The sequence below is a fragment of the Bactrocera oleae genome, chromosome 3, assembly GCF_042242935.1.
Source record: "Bactrocera oleae isolate idBacOlea1 chromosome 3, idBacOlea1, whole genome shotgun sequence".
NCBI classification, from domain to species: Eukaryota; Metazoa; Arthropoda; class Insecta; order Diptera; family Tephritidae; genus Bactrocera; species Bactrocera oleae.
In genome coordinates, this window is record NC_091537.1 from 46988619 (window position 1) to 47014583 (window position 25965).

The following is a 25965-nucleotide window of genomic DNA, read 5'->3' on the forward strand; positions in this document are numbered from 1 at the left end:
CATAAGATGGTTTATCACTGAATATGAATAATGACTAATATCATAACTTCTGATTATTTGTTTGGTGCTATTCTCATATACCCAATATTATCAAGGTTAGCACCTTCGGTTGAGTTCATATCACATATGAGATAAAATGTCCCAAGTGTACTTGTACTTTTTGTACTTTTCAATGGTCGAGCTTTTCTTGTACAATAAACGTTTTTTGGTTCTACCCTATAACTAAAATATACAACTTTGACGATTTTTCAATTTCGAGGGTTATTGTTATTATTACTTTTTACACGACCACGGTACATATGTATTTATATTCTTTAAACAAACCGAATCGATTTCGCTTATATGCAGTACGATTATGAGTGAAAATGTCCTCTTATATTTGATATTAGTAATTTTTTCAAAAAGCAATGTTTGTAAAAAATACAAATAATTTTCTTAGACAAATTCAATTTGCTTAATCGCTTAAACATTTTTTTTTCATTTTTTATTTAATGAAGAACTATGCGCAAAAGGAACAACATGAAAACTTCTACTTGATTAAAAGTGATCCGTCTTTTTATTTTGAAGAATTATTCAGAGTGCAGTATCATACTCCCGCTATATGTCTAGGAAATATTTAATATTATCCCTAACCGCTGGTAGCTTAACTGGATGATAGCTTTTAGTGACAGAACCGTTTTCAACAAGTTGTGGTTAGCTTACCTACAGATAGTTTGATTATTATGAATGCGTGGGGAAATCAGTTCACAAAACTGGAATTGTGACGACGTAAAACTGGTCAATCGTCATGAGCTATGTATGTGCTTGTTCAGACAAGGTCTCTTATTGCCGCAAAAAACCGGTTTTCGTAGGCGGAGGGACGACGAGAAAATATGAGGAGTCCGTGCCGCTAGTGCTCGTATCGCATGCTTAGAGTTCTTTTCCGTAACAGCTCGTTGGCACGCAATTCGACATTCCTTTTTCTTTTGAAATTCCTTTCTGGTTGCAAGAGCGCTCGATTTCAAAGGAATATTTACATTATATTCGGAAACTTAAACGTTGTTACTCTTTTTTTTAAGAAAATGAAATAATAATTTTGAATGAGAAAGCAAAAAAAAATATTTAAGTATTGACCACTGCTTTTTACACTATTTGTCTACCTTTCTGGCAATTTATGGATAACATACCCATAGAAATGTTATCCTTTTGGAACAAACCAATCAGACACCTAATTTTCGACTTCTGCTTAGGAATCGAAGTGCAGCTCAGCAAATGCGTGTCTGGCGAATACGGCGGGTGGGGTAGCAGCTCCCAGACAAGTACTTCGATTGTATCCTCAACCGATTTTGCTTTGTGTGCAGGTGCTTTGTCGTGTAACAAAATTTGCCGTCTCTATTGGCCCATTCTGGTCGCCTTTCGACCAATGCATGGTTCAAATTGATCATTTAATGTCCATAGCGATTAGTATTAACAGTTTCACCACTTTTTAGAAGCTCATGATATACCGCACCCTTTTGATTACACTAAACAGATTCTTACCGAATTGATCTGTTATTGCAGTCGATGTTGAAGGTTATCTCAGATTATCCCATAATTTTCTCCTGGCACCCATTTTCCATACTTTTGGATCTTTCTCCATACCTTTAAAACGGTCTGAAATTGTTTGTTGTGCAACATTTAACATGGTTGACATTTGCTTTTGACTCAAAATCTCATCTTCATCCAATATTTCTTGCAGTTCAGCGTCTTCAAACTTTTTTTGCTGGCCTTCCACGTTCTTCATTTCTCACATCAAAATCATTATCTCTGAACCGTTGAAACCATCTTTCGCATGTTGCTTCTGAAATAACATGATCACCATATGCCTCGACAATCATTCGATGCGACTCTGCAGCACTTTTATTCAAATGGAATCAAAAAACAAGTAAGGAAGGGATAAGTTCGGATGTAACCGAACATTTTATACTCTCGCAAAGTCAAAGGGTATATTTATTTGAGATTTCTTTGTGGATTGACTGATTTTTTCGGTAAAAGATCAACAATAGGCACTGGGGTCCACATATTTAGTACTTTGGGGGTTGAACAGCTTTGGTTCGATTTAGACAGTTTTCGGTTTAAACGTATTATTCACGCAAAGTTTTACCCCGATATAATCATTGTTGCTTGATATGCATAGTGGAAAGTGAAAGAATCAGATGGAATTTAAAATGGTGTTATAAGGGAAGTAGGTGTGGTTGTAGTCCGATTTCGCCCATTTTCGCACTATAACATAGAAATATGAAAAGAACGTTATGCACCGAATTTGGTTGAAAGCGGTTAAGCAAATCCCAAGATATGGGTTTTCACTTAAAAGTGGGCTGTGCAACGCCCACTGTCTAATTTTGAACGCGGTTCCTATAAAGTCATCTCATACCATCCCAGAGATAAAATTTAATGTCTCTGGCCTGTTTAGTGCTTGATTTATCGCGCTTTAGTAGTTTTTAACAGTACCGCAATATGAAAAAAAATTATGTAAATCAAAAACAAATTGTGAGATAAAGATGTGAGAAAAAAATATTATTAAGAATTTAAAGAAAGCAAAAAAGGAAAGAAAAGTATAGAAAAAGGAAAAAAAAATTAAGAAATGTAAATCTTGGAAAAGTGAAAAACTTTATACAATAATTAAATAAAGCTTTAACTTTGGAATAAAAAATGTTACTTAGTAAGAAAAATTTATAATTAAGCCTGAGTTTAAGAAAATTTCAGTTAATGTACCTTACATTTTGTGAAAAGTTTCTATAAATGATTATATTGTAAATTTACATTCTGGAAAAGAAAAGAAATATTGTAAATTTGATTAAATTTTGCATTTCATCTCATGCAAAACTTACCGAAGTGGGGAGAAGAGGGAGTGTGAGATCTAAATATCCATATGGAATTGAGCGCACACAACGAATGAAGACACAATCTGTTAAACAAATACAACACAATAAGTGTTACAATGTTATAATACAAGACCCGGTTGGGTTTGCTCTGGACTCTCTAGCTGGGCTCTAAGCTACCGGGGGGGTCGGCAGGTCGTGGATAGCCGAACGGCCTGTAGTAGCAGATCAGTTGCGAAATAAGTTAAAACGAATAAGCAATCCCCGACGATGAGCGGCAGGAGTGGAGGATGCGGTATAAAAAGCTAGCAGATCCGCTGAAGCTCCTGTGACTGTGGCGAATAGACACCGCCTCATAGAAATATGTGTCCCTCCCATCATGCATGGGCATAACGAGAAATATGAAAATCCAGGCGCGACGGACCCACAATTTGGCGGCTTTCTGGTCAGCGTCTGTTCACCATGTTAGGTGCGGCTGTCAATATGAACAGACAGGTACACGGCGCGGTGCATTGGGAGTCCCTCGAAATGCCGCCAGCAAGTTCTCTGCTGACGGGATGGAGAGGATGATGTGAGCTTGCTCTGCCGATGTGTCCCCTTTAAACGCGCACCAAAATTGGGCAGGTCCCCAGTCAAGACCCTCGTCATTGAGAAACCAGCGAGAGCGAGGTCGTCGCCACCAGCGTTGTGCGATACCACGCCTCTGACGAAAGCGGTACAATCTTGTGGAGACTATATGACGGAACTAGGAGATGCCATCAAGAAGTTGATCGAAATTATGCGTCCACCACAGCGTTCCATAAACAACAACATGAGGGACCTTCTCGGCTTGATATCCAAACAGAACGCAAGTGCTCAGGAGGAGCACAGTGAAAACAAGACCAAGTGCCCTTGCCATGCCAACAACTACCGAGGCGACACCAAAGAGGCCCCAAGACGAAATACAGCCGAAGCGAAGGACAGAGCCAAAGAGAAATATATAAAATGTCTCACAAGGAAGCGCTGAATAAGCCTGAAGCATCTTTAAATAAGGATGCAAGGAGTGACGCCGCCAAGGGCAAAGCAGAAGAAGTGAGCAAACAAAATGGTTGGATTACAGTCAAACGCAAGCCACTGAAAAAGACGCCGCACAAACCGCCACCTCGTCCCGATGCCATAATCATTGAGACAACCGGTGATATGTCCTACAGCGAGATTTTAAGGACGCTCAAGACAAATGACACACTGCAGAAACTGGGGGAAAATGTGTCAAAAATTAGAAAAACGGCCAAAGGACAAATTTTGCTGGAACTAACGGAGGCTCAAATGAAGACCACGGGAGATTTCAAGATTGAAATAGGGAAAGTGCTGGGAAATCACGCGCAGATAAAAGCACTAACCCATGAAACACTGGTAGAAATTCGAAACATGGACGAAATCACTAGCAAAGAGGACATAGCCGAGGCCATACGCAGTCAGATAATAGAGATGAAGCAGTTTGACACAAACTCGATTAGGAGCATCAGGGCGGCGTACCGAGGAACACAAATTGCGGTCATAAGCCTACCCGCGTGGGAGGCAAGGACGCTCCTGGACGCATATAAAATCAAGTAGTAGTGGGTAGTGTGCAGAATAAGACCGAAGGAGAACCTGAGGAGATGTTTCAGGTGTCTATATAAAAAAAAAATAACACAAAATGAGAGTCATGCAACTGAACTTTAACCACTGCGAAGCTGCTCAGGAGCTCCTTAAACAGACGGTATACGAAAAGAAAGTGGATTTGGCCTTACTTAGTGAACAGTACAAAAACATAAGCGACGGGAACTGGATCTCCGATTGCACGAACAAAGCTGCCTTATGGGCATGTGGAGGAAAAGCTTTCCAAGACAAGCCGCTGTTAGGGAAATCATTCTACACTCGAGCAAAAATCTGTGGGATCAACTTTTGCAGTTGCTATATCCCACCAAGCGTATGTCAAAATGATTTTGAAAGAATATTGGATGAACTGGTGAGAGAAGCATTAACTACCACAATGAACGTGGTCGCAGGCGATTTCAATGCATGGGCGATGGAGTGGGGTAGCATCTCTACAAACAGACGTGGAGATGCGCTGCTAAAGGCGTTCTCGTTGCTAGACATGGTGTTGCTAAATACCGGAAACAAAAACACCTTCGAGAAAAACGATCGTGGCTCTATTATAGATATAACTTTCGTTAGCAGTTCCCTGATGCGGACAGCAAGCTGGCAGGTGTGCGACCTCTACACTCACAGTGACCATCAAGCTATTATGTTTGAAATCGGGCACCCAACCACCCAAAATCGAAGTAGAACGCTCGCAAAACGGGTACAAAGGAAAGGGTGGAAGGTCGAAACCTTAGACGAAGAAATATTTAAGCTATTGCTAGACGGCAACATGAGTTGCGCGAAGACGCAGATCGACAGGCGGGGATGCTGGTAAGACACATTAGCAAAGCATGCGACGCTTCTATGTGCAGAAGGAAGAGCGGACCATACAGAAAACCCGTATACAGGTGGAGTAATGAAATCAATACCTTAAGAAATGAATGTCATAAAGCGAGGAGGAGCTGCCAAAGCAATCGGGGATCAACGGAGCATAAGGAACTACGCGAACGCTACAAAAGGAAGCGCAATGCCCTTAAAAAAGCAATAAAAAAGAGTAAAGCATGCTGCTTCAAAGAACTTTGCGGAAAAATCGACGAAAATCCGTGCGGCGATGCTTACAAGATAGTAATGTCAAAATTCAAAGTCGGCAAAGTGCAAACACCGACCTGCCCCAAGCTATTGAAAATCATCGTGGAAACCCTATTCCCGTCGCAGTCACAAGAAAACTACAGGCTCAAGCAGAGGGACATGTTGAAATGGAAATCAAAACAGTCAACGATGTGGATGTGGCTCAAGCGGCACAGAGATTTGGTAATGCTAAAGCGCCAGGCCTGGACGATCTTAAAGATTGCCATCAATCATAATGCGAAGCCATTTACAGAATTATTTACACAATGCTTCAGGAAAGGTGTTTCCCGAAAATTTGGAAAAGGCAGCGACTTGTCTTATTACAGAAGCCTAAAAATCAACCGGCGAGCCCAACTCTTATCGACCTCTTTGTATGCTGGATACGCTTGGCAAAATACTAGAGCGGATTATCTGTGTACGATTAGAATCGCACTTAGAAAAAGAGTACCAGGGCCTCTCCGAAAATAAATACGGATTTCGGAAGCGGAAGTCTACCAGTGGTAACCTTTGATGTACAAAATGCGTTTAACTCGGCTTATTGGCCTCATATAATAAGCGCCCTGGAACGTAAGGCAACACCGGCTTATCTAGTGAAAATTGTAGCCAGCTACCTGTCAGATCGACAGTTGCTGTACGATACCGATGACGGACCGAAAAAGTATACGGTATCGGGTGGAGTACCACAGGGTTCTGTGCTTGGCCCACTGTTGTGGAATGTACTCTACGACGGTGTGCTGTGCCTGCCACTACCGAAGGAAGTGCAGATCATAGGATACGCGGATGACATTGCGGTAATAGTGGTAGCAAAGGAACTGGATCAAATCCAGAACCTATGTAATCAGACGGCAACAAAAATCAAAGATTGGTTTGCAGCAACAAACCTCCAGCTTGCGGGACAAAAAACTGAAGCAGTACTGATTACAAGCAGGAAGAAGCTGGAAGGTATCACCCTTAATATCGACGGCTATAGTATCACGACTAAGCAGTCATTGAAGTACCTAGGGGTACTTATTGACACTAGACTTAATTATAAGACGCACATTGACAAAGTCTGTGTGTGTGCGGCTCGGGTAGTGGCGGCACTAGCGAGGATAGTGGCCAACATAGGGGCCAAGTCAGAAAAGGCGTGTGCTATTGGCCAAGGTGAGCCAATCTATATTGATGTACGCAGCGCCCATATGGGGACCAGCACTGCGGAATAAATCCTTTGTCAAGAAGGCGAAATCCGTAATTCGGCTCAGTGCCACTAGAGTCATCTGCGCATTCCGCACAGTATCTCACCAGGCAGCGGGTATTATACCACCGGACATATTGGCCATGGAAATGAAAAAGAGTTTACGATAGATCCAAAAGTTTAGGAAGGCGACTAACGGTTGCAGAGCGGAAAGACGAAAGACAAATAAGCATCAATGAATGGCAGAAACGATGGGACACAGCAACGAAGGAAAGATGGACCCACAGGCTTATTGGAAGCGTGCAAGCATGGGTAGAAAGGAAGCATGGAGAAACGAATTTCTACCTGACGCAGTTTTTGACGGGGCACGGTTGTTTCAGAGAATACCTCCACAAATACGGCCATGATGACAGTACTAATTGTTCCTTCTGTGACAGTAGCGGGGAAAACGCGCTGCGCATTTTCTTCTCCTGCTCGAGGTATGGAAATTAGAGAGGAAATGTGGAGAAGCTAATAGCGGAACGAGTGACGCCAGATAACATTGTGCGGCACATGATTAAGTCGAAACTGGTGTGGGATCGAGTGAGGATGTGGTCTGCGATAGTTCTGCAAGAACTTAGAAGGAAAGAGTGGCAACGGAGCGAAAGCAGAAGGATGATCGAGAGAGATGCCAAAAAGGAATGACTGACGAGCCAGATGGCTAAGCTTGGCCTCACGATGTAATGCCTAACGGCAGTTCCGTGGGCCGTTTACTAGCACTGATGATGGAGTTAAGGGTTTAGTACGTAGGCGCGTTGTTCCGCAAGTCTGGATGGGCGTGGTCCCGAATGAGGTGCACCATTAGCGGACAACTCGAATCGTGCATGTCGTCCGCAAAAATGACGATATCTTAGAAGATTCCCCCTCCGAACACAAAAAAAAAAAAAAAAAAGTATACAAGACATGCAGCTGAAAACACCACAAGGATTCATACATAACGGTAAAACCATGCCACGTAAACAACACAACAAGTATTCGGCTACAACGAGAAAAGCACGCTAATTCTAGCAACACATGCCATCCCAAAGTAACATGTAGCGAATACGCTAGCAAGCAACACACAGCTTGGCTGAATTTAGCAAGCCGATCTATACTGCAGTCACGCCGCGAGTTAAATAGCAGAGAACCTATGCGCGGGCGGATATACACATCACAGCATCATCGTCGCCTATACGAGCGTGCCGCACAGCAGAATAGAACAAACGTAAGTCGTCCTAATACAATTCTTAGCGACTGGCGCGTTTTCATGGTCGATGTTATTTTCAAGAGAATACATAAGTATTATACATCGGACAATTGTGTATCGTTTACAACGGATTTGTGGTTGCGATTTTCTTCCTCCACTTTCAAGTATTGTTTGTAAAAACAAAACCACATTGAAGTGGAAATAACGAATGATATCGTTATATTTTGGTTAGTTAGGAATTTTTGGATTAATTTCAAGTGCATTGTGTGATAGTTAATTTTTTGAAAATTTTTTTTCCATAGTCAATTTTATGTAGTTAGTTGAATCGACAATATCAACAACAACAACGAAATTGGAAGTGATTGAATTTTTTCTCGTTTTCTTTGCATGCGGTTGGTTTGTTGCAACTTTTAACGAAAATTGAGTTGACAACTTTAATATATTTTATACTTTAATACTTTAAAGCGATAATTTCCCCGTGTGTGTTGACGATATCCCATTACTGCTTTTATAATTGGTGAGTTTTTTTTGTTTTTACTTTCAATTTGTTAACAAAGTGTGAACATAATTTGTTTGTTCGTTACCGTAAATCGCTTTCAAGGAGAGTACAGAGACAAAGAAATGGAGAAAATATGCAATTGAGTAGTACAAATTTAAATTTAATTGAAGTTAATGATAATGTTGAGAGAGTCAAGAAGGCATTGTTCGCCTTATATTGCTGCAAGAGAGCTATAGGGAAAAGGTGGGGACACTCACCAAAGGTGGTGTTCTGGCTCTACGAAACCGTAGTCAAGCCAAGAGCGGCGCTCATCGGAATCTCCGGTGCACTGCGAACCACACCAACGATAGCTCTCAACGCTATATTAAATATAGCACCTGTGGACATTGCCGGTAGGTGCATTGCTGCGAGGTGTGCTATTAGGATCAGGGAAACTGGGCTCTTGAAGAGGTCCGAACAAGGACACGCCACAATTCTCTTCTGCTTCAGCTGCATTCCTAAAAGTTTGGATCACTGCGTCACAGCGGCCACTCGAGGCGGCTTTTTCTCTGCTCATATCCCGACGAGGGAGATGTAGAGGGGAAGAAGCCGGATGGGTCGAAGCTAGGAGGGAAAGTTGGAGGGGGGTTTTTTGTAAAGAGCTCTCCGTAAATCTTTGCTTCAGGCTACCGGACCACTGTAGCGTTTTTCAGGCGGAAGTGGCCGCGATCAAGGTGGCAGTAGAAGTACTGTTACGAAGTGCAGCTTCGTTTAGAGAGGTGAGTATTCACTCCGACAGCAGAACGGCAATACAAGCCCTGAGTGCGCGAACCGTGTCTTTTGCTAGGCTGAGAATGAAACATCTCGGCAATCACACTTTTGGCGGACCAGAAGATTTGTCCGAAATGGATATAGGCCGTCTCAACAAGTTTGTCATAGGCACAAAGCGCTTTGCGGCATGTAAGGGTCTATTGATCCGGCTCAGAGGAGTTTTGGGTATCACAACGGACCGGCGTTTAAGCTGTCCAAGTGTGATCCTTCTGGGGATCGACCCTCTAACCTAACTTAACCTAACCTAATGGTAATGTTGATAATAATTCAATTCCTTTGCGAAGTTCGTTCAAATGTACATTGGTTGAAGTGTCGTCTAATTTTAATCCCTATCATATTGGTTCTATGAACGCGCTTTGTAGTCATTGTTTAGCTAAGCATTTTGCTTCAGAGTCTACAATGAGTGAAACAAATTGTTGTCATAAGAGTAAAGTTCATCTTCCAATTATAACACATAATGATTTTTTTAATTCATAATATGACGGTCTCAAATCAAATGATAGAAATATGAAAAAAAATTATTTCGACAACATTCAAAGCTAACATTCGGCCTATGCTATGGTCAGTTCGGAAGCTAATATTTCTGACACAATTTTAAGAGTAATTTACCATGTCAAAGTTCACGATATATTTTATCAAAGAACAGCCCCATTGTCACAGCATTTGTGACTAATGTGACAGGCTTTTCAATATAGAATGCGAGAGAAATCAAATAAAACTTGCGATGCTGTTTTAAGGAGACAAATTTCTGTTAAACTGGAGAGAATTTATTCCTTCATTTCGTACAATGAAGAGACATTGTGATAGAGTATGCAATGCAGAGAAAGAGATTTGTATGCCGTGAATCGTGACACAGCTATACGAAGACATAAAGATGCAACTCGAACTCATGTTGTTTATTTATGACTGTAAATGGTGAACCACCATTTGGGAGAAATATAAGATATTTTTCAAAAATAAATGGTGTGGTTAAGAATGTATCAGTATTAGATTCTGCTTTGGATCCATTGGCATATCTTTTACTATTCCTTAAAGGAGATTGTAGTTAGCACGTTAATATATCGCATAACGTGCAACAATCAATTTAGCATTTTGCATAAATCCCAGTAACTATTTTTGCACTACATTGTTGATATGTACATATGTGAGAATAGAAGGATGTCGACTACATTTTATAAGATAAAATCAAGTGAATTTGAGGGCAGATGTGTATAACAATATGACTGATTTTTTGCAAACGAATCAAGTAGAAGATGTTAGCTTTGGTCATAAAGTGATGTTGCCTTCATCCTTCACTGATGCTCCGAGGAATATGTATTAAACTTCGACAAGCAATCGCTTTTTGTTACAATGACTTGCAATTCGAATTGGCCGGATATTGTAATTAATATTTATCCTAATGAATCATCTCATTTCATCAGTAAAACGTGATACAAGTGTTGCCAGAAATTCACGCAAAACGTGATACTTTGACAAATTGGCAACACTGCTGTCGTGATTGCCATCTCGAACGCACCCTTTATGTGAAAATTACAAAATTTTCGGGAGTGCTGATATTGATAAAATTGCAGAGATGCCGCATAAAAATTTACAGCCAGAATTACATGAATGTGTTGCCAAACACATGATCCACGGTCCATCCGCTGGTTTGAATCCAAGCTCTGTATGTATGCAAGATGGAAAATTTTCGAAAGAATTTCCAAAGGATTTTGTACAACCATCGAAAGAGTCAGCTCTTGGTTATCCGTTGTATTATTTTAGTATCCTTTCGCAGATGCATACGTGGCCACATATGACGACGAATTCAAATAAGCCGATTGGATTCGATTGTTCATTCAAGCAAGAATTAAGCCAAAATCAGAAACCGAACATATAGAATTTAATATTTTTTTTAATTTACTTCTGTAAATTGTTTTCTACAAATTTCTTTAGATTTTGCTCAACATTTTTTCAAATTCTTTAATAAAATTTAAATACTATTAACGTTGTTAATAAATTGTATTTTTTATTGCTTGAATTTCGACCACTAGCGACCCTAGTTATATATTATATATATATAATGCCGATGTATGGCCTCAATTATATAGGTATAACATCTAAAAGAGTTCTATAATTTACTTACTTGTAATCAGTAAGCTGCTATTACATAGCAAGGCCGTAGATCTACAGCATACCATTAATTTCCGTCTTAAGCGATTTGCGCACTACCTCTACGCTTAACACTTGGAATATTTCAATTTGATACGTAGCAACAGTGTAACGTTATTTGACGACACACCAGCTAAATGGAAAGTGTTGAGTGTCTCATTGGCCTGTTTCGAAAGATGGACGTTGCCCACCACAATGACACAGCCCTGCAAGAAATTGAGTACGTCGTTAATTACTCATAGCGGCGACAGATCTGTGGACATGCGCTTATTGATATGGAAAATCTTTCGCGCGTTCTAAATCATGCGTTGCAAATTACAAGGCAATACAACCTAGAGGAGGCAAGACAATGTAAGTAATTCGTCTTTCCAACCTTAAGGCAACCTACCTTGGAATCATCATTGAGAAAAATATCAATCGATTTCCAGCTCGGGCAGCACATTGAGAGTTTTTCTCTCTCTGCAATTATATTTAATCAATTCTTTAAGAAAAACATAAAATTCAAAAACTTATCTTCTTTGTAAACGTCTTTTGAATCTACAAAACAAAATAAAATACTATAAAATTTATCGAGCATATCAAAAAAATAGCGCTTACGTCAAAAATTTTCTCCAAATAATGTCGGCCATTGTCGATGGAAAATGATTAATTTATTTGTGCATCTCATTCTTACGCATTGATAAATTATGCATGATGAATGTTGCTACTCTTACAACAGAATTTTCCGTTTAAAAACAAAAAGTTAGTTTCGAATATGTAGTAGTGGACGAAAGGAAATTTTACAAATGTAGTGGTAAATTGGTTACATCCGTCTTGTAAGGACGTCCTATAAATATCGCGAACCTGTATCGCGGTCAATACATATTAAACATGTAGCAGTCCCCAATCAGATTCTGCGACACCATTGAAGATCAGAACTAATTTGCAATTCTGACAGCTAAGCAAGTCTGTATTGGATTCCACAACACCCCAGTATATCTTTTATTGTTGCTCTTTTTTTTTTTAAATTAATTTACATGGCCCATGACGTTTATATAACTTTTGCGTATTCACAATGCAAGTTTTGTGAACTGTCTTCCACACACATTAACAATAATTAAACTGTCTGTCAGTTAAACCTATCGTCGAGTTGAGCTACCAGAGGTCAAGAGCAATATTAACCGAGTATTAGGAAACCGGCTCAAAGTGGATCTCTCAAGCATAAGATGGTTTATCACTGAATATGAATAATGACTAATATCATAACTTCTGATTATTTGTTTGGTGCTATTCTCATATACCCAATATTATCAAGGTTAGCACCTTCGGTTGAGTTCATATCACATATGAGATAAAATGTCCCAAGTGTACTTGTACTTTTTGTACTTTTCAATGGTCGAGCTTTTCTTGTACAATAAACGTTTTTTGGTTCTACCCTATAACTAAAATATACAACTTTGACGATTTTTCAATTTCGGCAATTTATGGATAACATACCCATAGAAATGTTATCCTTTTGGAACAAACCAATCAGACACCTAATTTTCGACTTCTGCTTAGGAATCGAAGTGCAGCTCAGCAAATGCGTGTCTGGCGAATACGGCGGGTGGGGTAGCAGCTCCCAGACAAGTACTTCGATTGTATCCTCAACCGATTTTGCTTTGTGTGCAGGTGCTTTGTCGTGTAACAAAATTTGCCGTCTCTATTGGCCCATTCTGGTCGCCTTTCGACCAATGCATGGTTCAAATTGATCATTTAATGTCCATAGCGATTAGTATTAACAGTTTCACCACTTTTTAGAAGCTCATGATATACCGCACCCTTTTGATTACACTAAACAGATTCTTACCGAATTGATCTGTTATTGCAGTCGATGTTGAAGGTTATCTCAGATTATCCCATAATTTTCTCCTGGCACCCATTTTCCACACTTTTGGATCTTTCTCCATACCTTTAAAACGGTCTGAAATTGTTTGTTGTGCAACATTTAACATGGTTGACATTTGCTTTTGACTCAAAATCTCATCTTCATCCAATATTTCTTGCAGTTCAGCGTCTTCAAACTTTTTTTGCTGGCCTTCCACGTTCTTCATTTCTCACATCAAAATCATTATCTCTGAACCGTTGAAACCATCTTTCGCATGTTGCTTCTGAAATAACATGATCACCATATGCCTCGACAATCATTCGATGCGACTCTGCAGCACTTTTATTCAAATGGAATCAAAAAACAAGTAAGGAAGGGATAAGTTCGGATGTAACCGAACATTTTATACTCTCGCAAAGTCAAAGGGTATATTTATTTGAGATTTCTTTGTGGATTGACTGATTTTTTCGGTAAAAGATCAACAATAGGCACTGGGGTCCACATATTTAGTACTTTGGGGGTTGAACAGCTTTGGTTCGATTTAGACAGTTTTCGGTTTAAACGTATTATTCACGCAAAGTTTTACCCCGATATAATCATTGTTGCTTGATATGCATAGTGGAAAGTGAAAGAATCAGATGGAATTTAAAATGGTGTTATAAGGGAAGTAGGTGTGGTTGTAGTCCGATTTCGCCCATTTTCGCACTATAACATAGAAATATGAAAAGAACGTTATGCACCGAATTTGGTTGAAAGCGGTTAAGCAAATCCCAAGATATGGGTTTTCACTTAAAAGTGGGCTGTGCAACGCCCACTGTCTAATTTTGAACGCGGTTCCTATAAAGTCATCTCATACCATCCCAGAGATAAAATTTAATGTCTCTGGCCTGTTTAGTGCTTGATTTATCGCGCTTTAGTAGTTTTTAACAGTACCGCAATATGAAAAAAAATTATGTAAATCAAAAACAAATTGTGAGATAAAGATGTGAGAAAAAAATATTATTAAGAATTTAAAGAAAGCAAAAAAGGAAAGAAAAGTATAGAAAAAGGAAAAAAAAATTAAGAAATGTAAATCTTGGAAAAGTGAAAAACTTTATACAATAATTAAATAAAGCTTTAACTTTGGAATAAAAAATGTTACTTAGTAAGAAAAATTTATAATTAAGCCTGAGTTTAAGAAAATTTCAGTTAATGTACCTTACATTTTGTGAAAAGTTTCTATAAATGATTATATTGTAAATTTACATTCTGGAAAAGAAAAGAAATATTGTAAATTTGATTAAATTTTGCATTTCATCTCATGCAAAACTTACCGAAGTGGGGAGAAGAGGGAGTGTGAGATCTAAATATCCATATGGAATTGAGCGCACACAACGAATGAAGACACAATCTGTTAAACAAATACAACACAATAAGTGTTACAATGTTATAATACAAGACCCGGTTGGGTTTGCTCTGGACTCTCTAGCTGGGCTCTAAGCTACCGGGGGGGTCGGCAGGTCGTGGATAGCCGAAGCTCCTGTGACTGTGGCGAATAGACACCGCCTCATAGAAATATGTGTCCCTCCCATCATGCATGGGCATAACGAGAAATATGAAAATCCAGGCGCGACGGACCCACAATTTGGCGGCTTTCTGGTCAGCGTCTGTTCACCATGTTAGGTGCGGCTGTCAATATGAACAGACAGGTACACGGCGCGGTGCATTGGGAGTCCCTCGAAATGCCGCCAGCAAGTTCTCTGCTGACGGGATGGAGAGGATGATGTGAGCTTGCTCTGCCGATGTGTCCCCTTTAAACGCGCACCAAAATTGGGCAGGTCCCCAGTCAAGACCCTCGTCATTGAGAAACCAGCGAGAGCGAGGTCGTCGCCACCAGCGTTGTGCGATACCACGCCTCTGACGAAAGCGGTACAATCTTGTGGAGACTATATGACGGAACTAGGAGATGCCATCAAGAAGTTGATCGAAATTATGCGTCCACCACAGCGTTCCATAAACAACAACATGAGGGACCTTCTCGGCTTGATATCCAAACAGAACGCAAGTGCTCAGGAGGAGCACAGTGAAAACAAGACCAAGTGCCCTTGCCATGCCAACAACTACCGAGGCGACACCAAAGAGGCCCCAAGACGAAATACAGCCGAAGCGAAGGACAGAGCCAAAGAGAAATATATAAAATGTCTCACAAGGAAGCGCTGAATAAGCCTGAAGCATCTTTAAATAAGGATGCAAGGAGTGACGCCGCCAAGGGCAAAGCAGAAGAAGTGAGCAAACAAAATGGTTGGATTACAGTCAAACGCAAGCCACTGAAAAAGACGCCGCACAAACCGCCACCTCGTCCCGATGCCATAATCATTGAGACAACCGGTGATATGTCCTACAGCGAGATTTTAAGGACGCTCAAGACAAATGACACACTGCAGAAACTGGGGGAAAATGTGTCAAAAATTAGAAAAACGGCCAAAGGACAAATTTTGCTGGAACTAACGGAGGCTCAAATGAAGACCACGGGAGATTTCAAGATTGAAATAGGGAAAGTGCTGGGAAATCACGCGCAGATAAAAGCACTAACCCATGAAACACTGGTAGAAATTCGAAACATGGACGAAATCACTAGCAAAGAGGACATAGCCGAGGCCATACGCAGTCAGATAATAGAGATGAAGCAGTTTGACACAAACTCGATTAGGAGCATCAGGGCGGCGTACCGAGGAACACAAATTGCGGTCATAAGCCTACCCGCGTGGGAGGCAAGGACGCTCCTGGACGCATATAAAATCAAGTAGTAGTGGGTAGTGTGCAGAATAAGACCGAAGGAGAACCTGAGGAGATGTTTCAGGTGTCTATATAAAAAAAAAATAACACAAAATGAGAGTCATGCAACTGAACTTTAACCACTGCGAAGCTGCTCAGGAGCTCCTTAAACAGACGGTATACGAAAAGAAAGTGGATTTGGCCTTACTTAGTGAACAGTACAAAAACATAAGCGACGGGAACTGGATCTCCGATTGCACGAACAAAGCTGCCTTATGGGCATGTGGAGGAAAAGCTTTCCAAGACAAGCCGCTGTTAGGGAAATCATTCTACACTCGAGCAAAAATCTGTGGGATCAACTTTTGCAGTTGCTATATCCCACCAAGCGTATGTCAAAATGATTTTGAAAGAATATTGGATGAACTGGTGAGAGAAGCATTAACTACCACAATGAACGTGGTCGCACGCGATTTCAATGCATGGGCGATGGAGTGGGGTAGCATCTCTACAAACAGACGTGGAGATGCGCTGCTAAAGGCGTTCTCGTTGCTAGACATGGTGTTGCTAAATACCGGAAACAAAAACACCTTCGAGAAAAACGATCGTGGCTCTATTATAGATATAACTTTCGTTAGCAGTTCCCTGATGCGGACAGCAAGCTGGCAGGTGTGCGACCTCTACACTCACAGTGACCATCAAGCTATTATGTTTGAAATCGGGCACCCAACCACCCAAAATCGAAGTAGAACGCTCGCAAAACGGGTACAAAGGAAAGGGTGGAAGGTCGAAACCTTAGACGAAGAAATATTTAAGCTATTGCTAGACGGCAACATGAGTTGCGCGAAGACGCAGATCGACAGGCGGGGATGCTGGTAAGACACATTAGCAAAGCATGCGACGCTTCTATGTGCAGAAGGAAGAGCGGACCATACAGAAAACCTGTATACAGGTGGAGTAATGAAATCAATACCTTAAGAAATGAATGTCATAAAGCGAGGAGGAGCTGCCAAAGCAATCGGGGATCAACGGAGCATAAGGAACTACGCGAACGCTACAAAAGGAAGCGCAATGCCCTTAAAAAAGCAATAAAAAAGAGTAAAGCATGCTGCTTCAAAGAACTTTGCGGAAAAATCGACGAAAATCCGTGCGGCGATGCTTACAAGATAGTAATGTCAAAATTCAAAGTCGGCAAAGTGCAAACACCGACCTGCCCCAAGCTATTGAAAATCATCGTGGAAACCCTATTCCCGTCGCAGTCACAAGAAAACTACAGGCTCAAGCAGAGGGACATGTTGAAATGGAAATCAAAACAGTCAACGATGTGGATGTGGCTCAAGCGGCACAGAGATTTGGTAATGCTAAAGCGCCAGGCCTGGACGATCTTAAAGATTGCCATCAATCATAATGCGAAGCCATTTACAGAATTATTTACACAATGCTTCAGGAAAGGTGTTTCCCGAAAATTTGGAAAAGGCAGCGACTTGTCTTATTACAGAAGCCTAATAATCAACCGGCGAGCCCAACTCTTATCGACCTCTTTGTATGCTGGATACGCTTGGCAAAATACTAGAGCGGATTATCTGTGTACGATTAGAATCGCACTTAGAAAAAGAGTACCAGGGCCTCTCCGAAAATAAATACGGATTTCGGAAGCGGAAGTCTACCAGTGGTAACCTTTGATGTACAAAATGCGTTTAACTCGGCTTATTGGCCTCATATAATAAGCGCCCTGGAACGTAAGGCAACACCGGCTTATCTAGTGAAAATTGTAGCCAGCTACCTGTCAGATCGACAGTTGCTGTACGATACCGATGACGGACCGAAAAAGTATACGGTATCGGGTGGAGTACCACAGGGTTCTGTGCTTGGCCCACTGTTGTGGAATGTACTCTACGACGGTGTGCTGTGCCTGCCACTACCGAAGGAAGTGCAGATCATAGGATACGCGGATGACATTGCGGTAATAGTGGTAGCAAAGGAACTGGATCAAATCCAGAACCTATGTAATCAGACGGCAACAAAAATCAAAGATTGGTTTGCAGCAACAAACCTCCAGCTTGCGGGACAAAAAACTGAAGCAGTACTGATTACAAGCAGGAAGAAGCTGGAAGGTATCACCCTTAATATCGACGGCTATAGTATCACGACTAAGCAGTCATTGAAGTACCTAGGGGTACTTATTGACACTAGACTTAATTATAAGACGCACATTGACAAAGTCTGTGTGTGTGCGGCTCGGGTAGTGGCGGCACTAGCGAGGATAGTGGCCAACATAGGGGCCAAGTCAGAAAAGGCGTGTGCTATTGGCCAAGGTGAGCCAATCTATATTGATGTACGCAGCGCCCATATGGGGACCAGCACTGCGGAATAAATCCTTTGTCAAGAAGGCGAAATCCGTAATTCGGCTCAGTGCCACTAGAGTCATCTGCGCATTCCGCACAGTATCTCACCAGGCAGCGGGTATTATACCACCGGACATATTGGCCATGGAAATGAAAAAGAGTTTACGATAGATCCAAAAGTTTAGGAAGGCGACTAACGGTTGCAGAGCGGAAAGACGAAAGACAAATAAGCATCAATGAATGGCAGAAACGATGGGACACAGCAACGAAGGAAAGATGGACCCACAGGCTTATTGGAAGCGTGCAAGCATGGGTAGAAAGGAAGCATGGAGAAACGAATTTCTACCTGACGCAGTTTTTGACGGGGCACGGTTGTTTCAGAGAATACCTCCACAAATACGGCCATGATGACAGTACTAATTGTTCCTTCTGTGACAGTAGCGGGGAAAACGCGCTGCGCATTTTCTTCTCCTGCTCGAGGTATGGAAATTAGAGAGGAAATGTGGAGAAGCTAATAGCGGAACGAGTGACGCCAGATAACATTGTGCGGCACATGATTAAGTCGAAACTGGTGTGGGATCGAGTGAGGATGTGGTCTGCGATAGTTCTGCAAGAACTTAGAAGGAAAGAGTGGCAACGGAGCGAAAGCAGAAGGATGATCGAGAGAGATGCCAAAAAGGAATGACTGACGAGCCAGATGGCTAAGCTTGGCCTCACGATGTAATGCCTAACGGCAGTTCCGTGGGCCGTTTACTAGCACTGATGATGGAGTTAAGGGTTTAGTACGTAGGCGCGTTGTTCCGCAAGTCTGGATGGGCGTGGTCCCGAATGAGGTGCACCATTAGCGGACAACTCGAATCGTGCATGTCGTCCGCAAAAATGACGATATCTTAGAAGATTCCCCCTCCGAACACAAAAAAAAAAAAAAAAAGTATACAAGACATGCAGCTGAAAACACCACAAGGATTCATACATAACGGTAAAACCATGCCACGTAAACAACACAACAAGTATTCGGCTACAACGAGAAAAGCACGCTAATTCTAGCAACACATGCCATCCCAAAGTAACATGTAGCGAATACGCTAGCAAGCAACACACAGCTTGGCTGAATTTAGCAAGCCGATCTATACTGCAGTCACGCCGCGAGTTAAATAGCAGAGAACCTATGCGCGGGCGGATATACACATCACAGCATCATCGTCGCCTATACGAGCGTGCCGCACAGCAGAACAGAACAAACGTAAGTCGTCCTAATACAATTCTTAGCGACTGGCGCGTTTTCATGGTCGATGTTATTTTCAAGAGAATACATAAGTATTATACATCGGACAATTGTGTATCGTTTACAACGGATTTGTGGTTGCGATTTTCTTCCTCCACTTTCAAGTATTGTTTGTAAAAACAAAACCACATTGAAGTGGAAATAACGAATGATATCGTTATATTTTGGTTAGTTAGGAATTTTTGGATTAATTTCAAGTGCATTGTGTGATAGTTAATTTTTTGAAAATTTTTTTTCCATAGTCAATTTTATGTAGTTAGTTGAATCGACAATATCAACAACAACAACGAAATTGGAAGTGATTGAATTTTTTCTCGTTTTCCTTGCATGCGGTTGGTTTGTTGCAACTTTTAACGAAAATTGAGTTGACAACTTTAATATATTTTATACTTTAATACTTTAAAGCGATAATTTCCCCGTGTGTGTTGACGATATCCCATTACTGCTTTTATAATTGGTGAGTTTTTTTTGTTTTTACTTTCAATTTGTTAACAAAGTGTGAACATAATTTGTTTGTTCGTTACCGTAAATCGCTTTCAAGGAGAGTACAGAGACAAAGAAATGGAGAAAATATGCAATTGAGTAGTACAAATTTAAATTTAATTGAAGTTAATGATAATGTTGAGAGAGTCAAGAAGGCATTGTTCGCCTTATATTGCTGCAAGAGAGCTATAGGGAAAAGGTGGGGACACTCACCAAAGGTGGTGTTCTGGCTCTACGAAACCGTAGTCAAGCCAAGAGCGGCGCTCATCGGAATCTCCGGTGCACTGCGAACCACACCAACGATAGCTCTCAACGCTATATTAAATATAGCACCTGTGGACATTGCCGGTAGGTGCATTGCTGCGAGGTGTGCTATTAGGATCAGGGAAACTGGGCTCTTGAAGAGGTCCGAACAAGGACACGCCACAATTCTCTTCTGCTTCAGCTGCATTCCTAAAAGTTTGGATCACTGCGTCACAGCGGCCACTCGAGGCGGCTTTTTCTCTGCTCATATCCCGACGAGGGAGATGTAGAGGGGAAGAAGCCGGATGGGTCGAAGCTAGGAGGGAAAGTTGGAGGGGGGTTTTTTGTAAAGAGCTCTCCGTAAATCTTTGCTTCAGGCTACCGGACCACTGTAGCGTTTTTCAGGCGGAAGTGGCCGCGATCAAGGTGGCAGTAGAAGTACTGTTACGAAGTGCAGCTTCGTTTAGAGAGGTGAGTATTCACTCCGACAGCAGAACGGCAATACAAGCCCTGAGTGCGCGAACCGTGTCTTTTGCTAGGCTGAGAATGAAACATCTCGGCAATCACACTTTTGGCGGACCAGAAGATTTGTCCGAAATGGATATAGGCCGTCTCAACAAGTTTGTCATAGGCACAAAGCGCTTTGCGGCATGTAAGGGTCTATTGATCCGGCTCAGAGGAGTTTTGGGTATCACAACGGACCGGCGTTTAAGCTGTCCAAGTGTGATCCTTCTGGGGATCGACCCTCTAACCTAACCTAACCTAACCTAATGGTAATGTTGATAATAATTCAATTCCTTTGCGAAGTTCGTTCAAATGTACATTGGTTGAAGTGTCGTCTAATTTTAATCCCTATCATATTGGTTCTATGAACGCGCTTTGTAGTCATTGTTTAGCTAAGCATTTTGCTTCAGAGTCTACAATGAGTGAAACAAATTGTTGTCATAAGAGTAAAGTTCATCTTCCAATTATAACACATAATGATTTTTTTAATTCATAATATGACGGTCTCAAATCAAATGATAGAAATATGAAAAAAAATTATTTCGACAACATTCAAAGCTAACATTCGGCCTATGCTATGGTCAGTTCGGAAGCTAATATTTCTGACACAATTTTAAGAGTAATTTACCATGTCAAAGTTCACGATATATTTTATCAAAGAACAGCCCCATTGTCACAGCATTTGTGACTAATGTGACAGGCTTTTCAATATAGAATGCGAGAGAAATCAAATAAAACTTGCGATGCTGTTTTAAGGAGACAAATTTCTGTTAAACTGGAGAGAATTTATTCCTTCATTTCGTACAATGAAGAGACATTGTGATAGAGTATGCAATGCAGAGAAAGAGATTTGTATGCCGTGAATCGTGACACAGCTATACGAAGACATAAAGATGCAACTCGAACTCATGTTGTTTATTTATGACTGTAAATGGTGAACCACCATTTGGGAGAAATATAAGATATTTTTCAAAAATAAATGGTGTGGTTAAGAATGTATCAGTATTAGATTCTGCTTTGGATCCATTGGCATATCTTTTACTATTCCTTAAAGGAGATTGTAGTTAGCACGTTAATATATCGCATAACGTGCAACAATCAATTTAGCATTTTGCATAAATCCCAGTAACTATTTTTGCACTACATTGTTGATATGTACATATGTGAGAATAGAAGGATGTCGACTACATTTTATAAGATAAAATCAAGTGAATTTGAGGGCAGATGTGTATAACAATATGACTGATTTTTTGCAAACGAATCAAGTAGAAGATGTTAGCTTTGGTCATAAAGTGATGTTGCCTTCATCCTTCACTGATGCTCCGAGGAATATGTATTAAACTTCGACAAGCAATCGCTTTTTGTTACAATGACTTGCAATTCGAATTGGCCGGATATTGTAATTAATATTTATCCTAATGAATCATCTCATTTCATCAGTAAAACGTGATACAAGTGTTGCCAGAAATTCACGCAAAACGTGATACTTTGACAAATTGGCAACACTGCTGTCGTGATTGCCATCTCGAACGCACCCTTTATGTGAAAATTACAAAATTTTCGGGAGTGCTGATATTGATAAAATTGCAGAGATGCCGCATAAAAATTTACAGCCAGAATTACATGAATGTGTTGCCAAACACATGATCCACGGTCCATCCGCTGGTTTGAATCCAAGCTCTGTATGTATGCAAGATGGAAAATTTTCGAAAGAATTTCCAAAGGATTTTGTACAACCATCGAAAGAGTCAGCTCTTGGTTATCCGTTGTATTATTTTAGTATCCTTTCGCAGATGCATACGTGGCCACATATGACGACGAATTCAAATAAGCCGATTGGATTCGATTGTTCATTCAAGCAAGAATTAAGCCAAAATCAGAAACCGAACATATAGAATTTAATATTTTTTTTAATTTACTTCTGTAAATTGTTTTCTACAAATTTCTTTAGATTTTGCTCAACATTTTTTCAAATTCTTTAATAAAATTTAAATACTATTAACGTTGTTAATAAATTGTATTTTTTATTGCTTGAATTTCGACCACTAGCGACCCTAGTTATATATTATATATATATAATGCCGATGTATGGCCTCAATTATATAGGTATAACATCTAAAAGAGTTCTATAATTTACTTACTTGTAATCAGTAAGCTGCTATTACATAGCAAGGCCGTAGATCTACAGCATACCATTAATTTCCGTCTTAAGCGATTTGCGCACTACCTCTACGCTTAACACTTGGAATATTTCAATTTGATACGTAGCAACAGTGTAACGTTATTTGACGACACACCAGCTAAATGGAAAGTGTTGAGTGTCTCATTGGCCTGTTTCGAAAGATGGACGTTGCCCACCACAATGACACAGCCCTGCAAGAAATTGAGTACGTCGTTAATTACTCATAGCGGCGACAGATCTGTGGACATGCGCTTATTGATATGGAAAATCTTTCGCGCGTTCTAAATCATGCGTTGCAAATTACAAGGCAATACAACCTAGAGGAGGCAAGACAATGTAAGTAATTCGTCTTTCCAACCTTAAGGCAACCTACCTTGGAATCATCATTGAGAAAAATATCAATCGATTTCCAGCTCGGGCAGCACATTGAGAGTTTTTCTCTCTCTGCAATTATATTTAATCAATTCTTTAAGAAAAACATAAAATTCAAAAACTTATCTTCTTTGTAAACGTCTTTTGAATCTACAAAACAAAATAAAATACTATAAAATTTATCGAGCATATCAAAAAAATAGCGCTTACGTCAAAAATTTTCTCCAAATAATGTCGGCCATTGTCGATGGAAAATGATTAATTTATTTGTGCATCTCATTCTTACGCATTGATAAATTATGCATGATGAATGTTGCTACTCTTACAACAGAATTTTCCGTTTAAAAACAAAAAGTTAGTTTCGAATATGTAGTAGTGGACGAAAGGAAATTTTACAAATGTAGTGGTAAATTGGTTACATCCGTCTTGTAAGGACGTCCTATAAATATCGCGAACCTGTATCGCGGTCAATACATATTAAACATGTAGCAGTCCCCAATCAGATTCTGCGACACCATTGAAGATCAGAACTAATTTGCAATTCTGACAGCTAAGCAAATCTGTATTGGATTCCACAACACCCCAGTATATCTTTTATTGTTGCTCTTTTTTTTTTTAAATTAATTTACATGGCCCATGACGTTTATATAACTTTTGCGTATTCACAATGCAAGTTTTGTGAACTGTCTTCCACACACATTAACAATAATTAAACTGTCTGTCAGTTAAACCTATCGTCGAGTTGAGCTACCAGAGGTCAAGAGCAATATTAACCGAGTATTAGGAAACCGGCTCAAAGTGGATCTCTCAAGCATAAGATGGTTTATCACTGAATATGAATAATGACTAATATCATAACTTCTGATTATTTGTTTGGTGCTATTCTCATATACCCAATATTATCAAGGTTAGCACCTTCGGTTGAGTTCATATCACATATGAGATAAAATGTCCCAAGTGTACTTGTACTTTTTGTACTTTTCAATGGTCGAGCTTTTCTTGTACAATAAACGTTTTTTGGTTCTACCCTATAACTAAAATATACAACTTTGACGATTTTTCAATTTCGAGGGTTATTGTTATTATTACTTTTTACACGACCACGGTACATATGTATTTATATTCTTTAAACAAACCGAATCGATTTCGCTTATATGCAGTACGATTATGAGTGAAAATGTCCTCTTATATTCGATATTAGTAATTTTTTCAAAAAGCAATGTTTGTAAAAAATACAAATAATTTTCTTAGACAAATTCAATTTGCTTAATCGCTTAAACATTTTTTTTTCATTTTTTATTTAATGAAGAACTATGCGCAAAAGGAACAACATGAAAACTTCTACTTGATTAAAAGTGATCCGTCTTTTTATTTTGAAGAATTATTTACAGTGCAGTATCATACTCCCGCTATATGTCTAGGAAATATTTAATATTATCCCTAACCGCTGGTAGCTTAACTGGATGATAGCTTTTAGTGACAGAACCGTTTTCAACAAGTTGTGGCTAGCTTACCTACAGATAGTTTGATTATTATGAATGCGTGGGGAAATCAGTTCACAAAACTGGAATTGTGACGACGTAAAACTGGTCAATCGTCATGAGCTATGTATGTGCTTGTTCAGACAAGGTCTCTTATTGCCGCAAAAAACCGGTTTTCGTAGGCGGAGGGACGACGAGAAAATATGAGGAGTCCGTGCCGCTAGTGCTCGTATCGCATGCTTAGAGTTCTTTTCCGTAACAGCTCGTTGGCACGCAATTCGACATTCCTTTTTCTTTTGAAATTCCTTTCTGGTTGCAAGAGCGCTCGATTTCAAAGGAATATTTACATTATATTCGGAAACTTAAACGTTGTTACTCTTTTTTTTAAGAAAATGAAATAATAATTTTGAATGAGAAAGCAAAAAAAAATATTTAAGTATTGACCACTGCTTTTTACACTATTTGTCTACCTTTCTGGCAATTTATGGATAACATACCCATAGAAATGTTATCCTTTTGGAACAAACCAATCAGACACCTAATTTTCGACTTCTGCTTAGGAATCGAAGTGCAGCTCAGCAAATGCGTGTCTGGCGAATACGGCGGGTGGGGTAGCAGCTCCCAGACAAGTACTTCGATTGTATCCTCAACCGATTTTGCTTTGTGTGCAGGTGCTTTGTCGTGTAACAAAATTTGCCGTCTCTATTGGCCCATTCTGGTCGCCTTTCGACCAATGCATGGTTCAAATTGATCATTTAATGTCCATAGCGATTAGTATTAACAGTTTCACCACTTTTTAGAAGCTCATGATATACCGCACCCTTTTGATTACACTAAACAGATTCTTACCGAATTGATCTGTTATTGCAGTCGATGTTGAAGGTTATCTCAGATTATCCCATAATTTTCTCCTGGCACCCATTTTCCACACTTTTGGATCTTTCTCCATACCTTTAAAACGGTCTGAAATTGTTTGTTGTGCAACATTTAACATGGTTGACATTTGCTTTTGACTCAAAATCTCATCTTCATCCAATATTTCTTGCA

At 40.1% G+C, this 25965-nt stretch overlaps 2 pseudogenes; both read left to right on the forward strand.

The window, feature by feature from the left end:
• Positions 1 to 3393: 3393 nt before the first annotated feature.
• On the forward strand, positions 3394 to 5890 carry LOC138856050 (uncharacterized; annotated as a pseudogene).
• Positions 5891 to 15018: 9128 nt separating this feature from the next.
• LOC138856051 (uncharacterized) lies at positions 15019 to 16408 on the forward strand (annotated as a pseudogene).
• The last annotated feature ends 9557 nt before the right edge of the window (positions 16409 to 25965 follow it).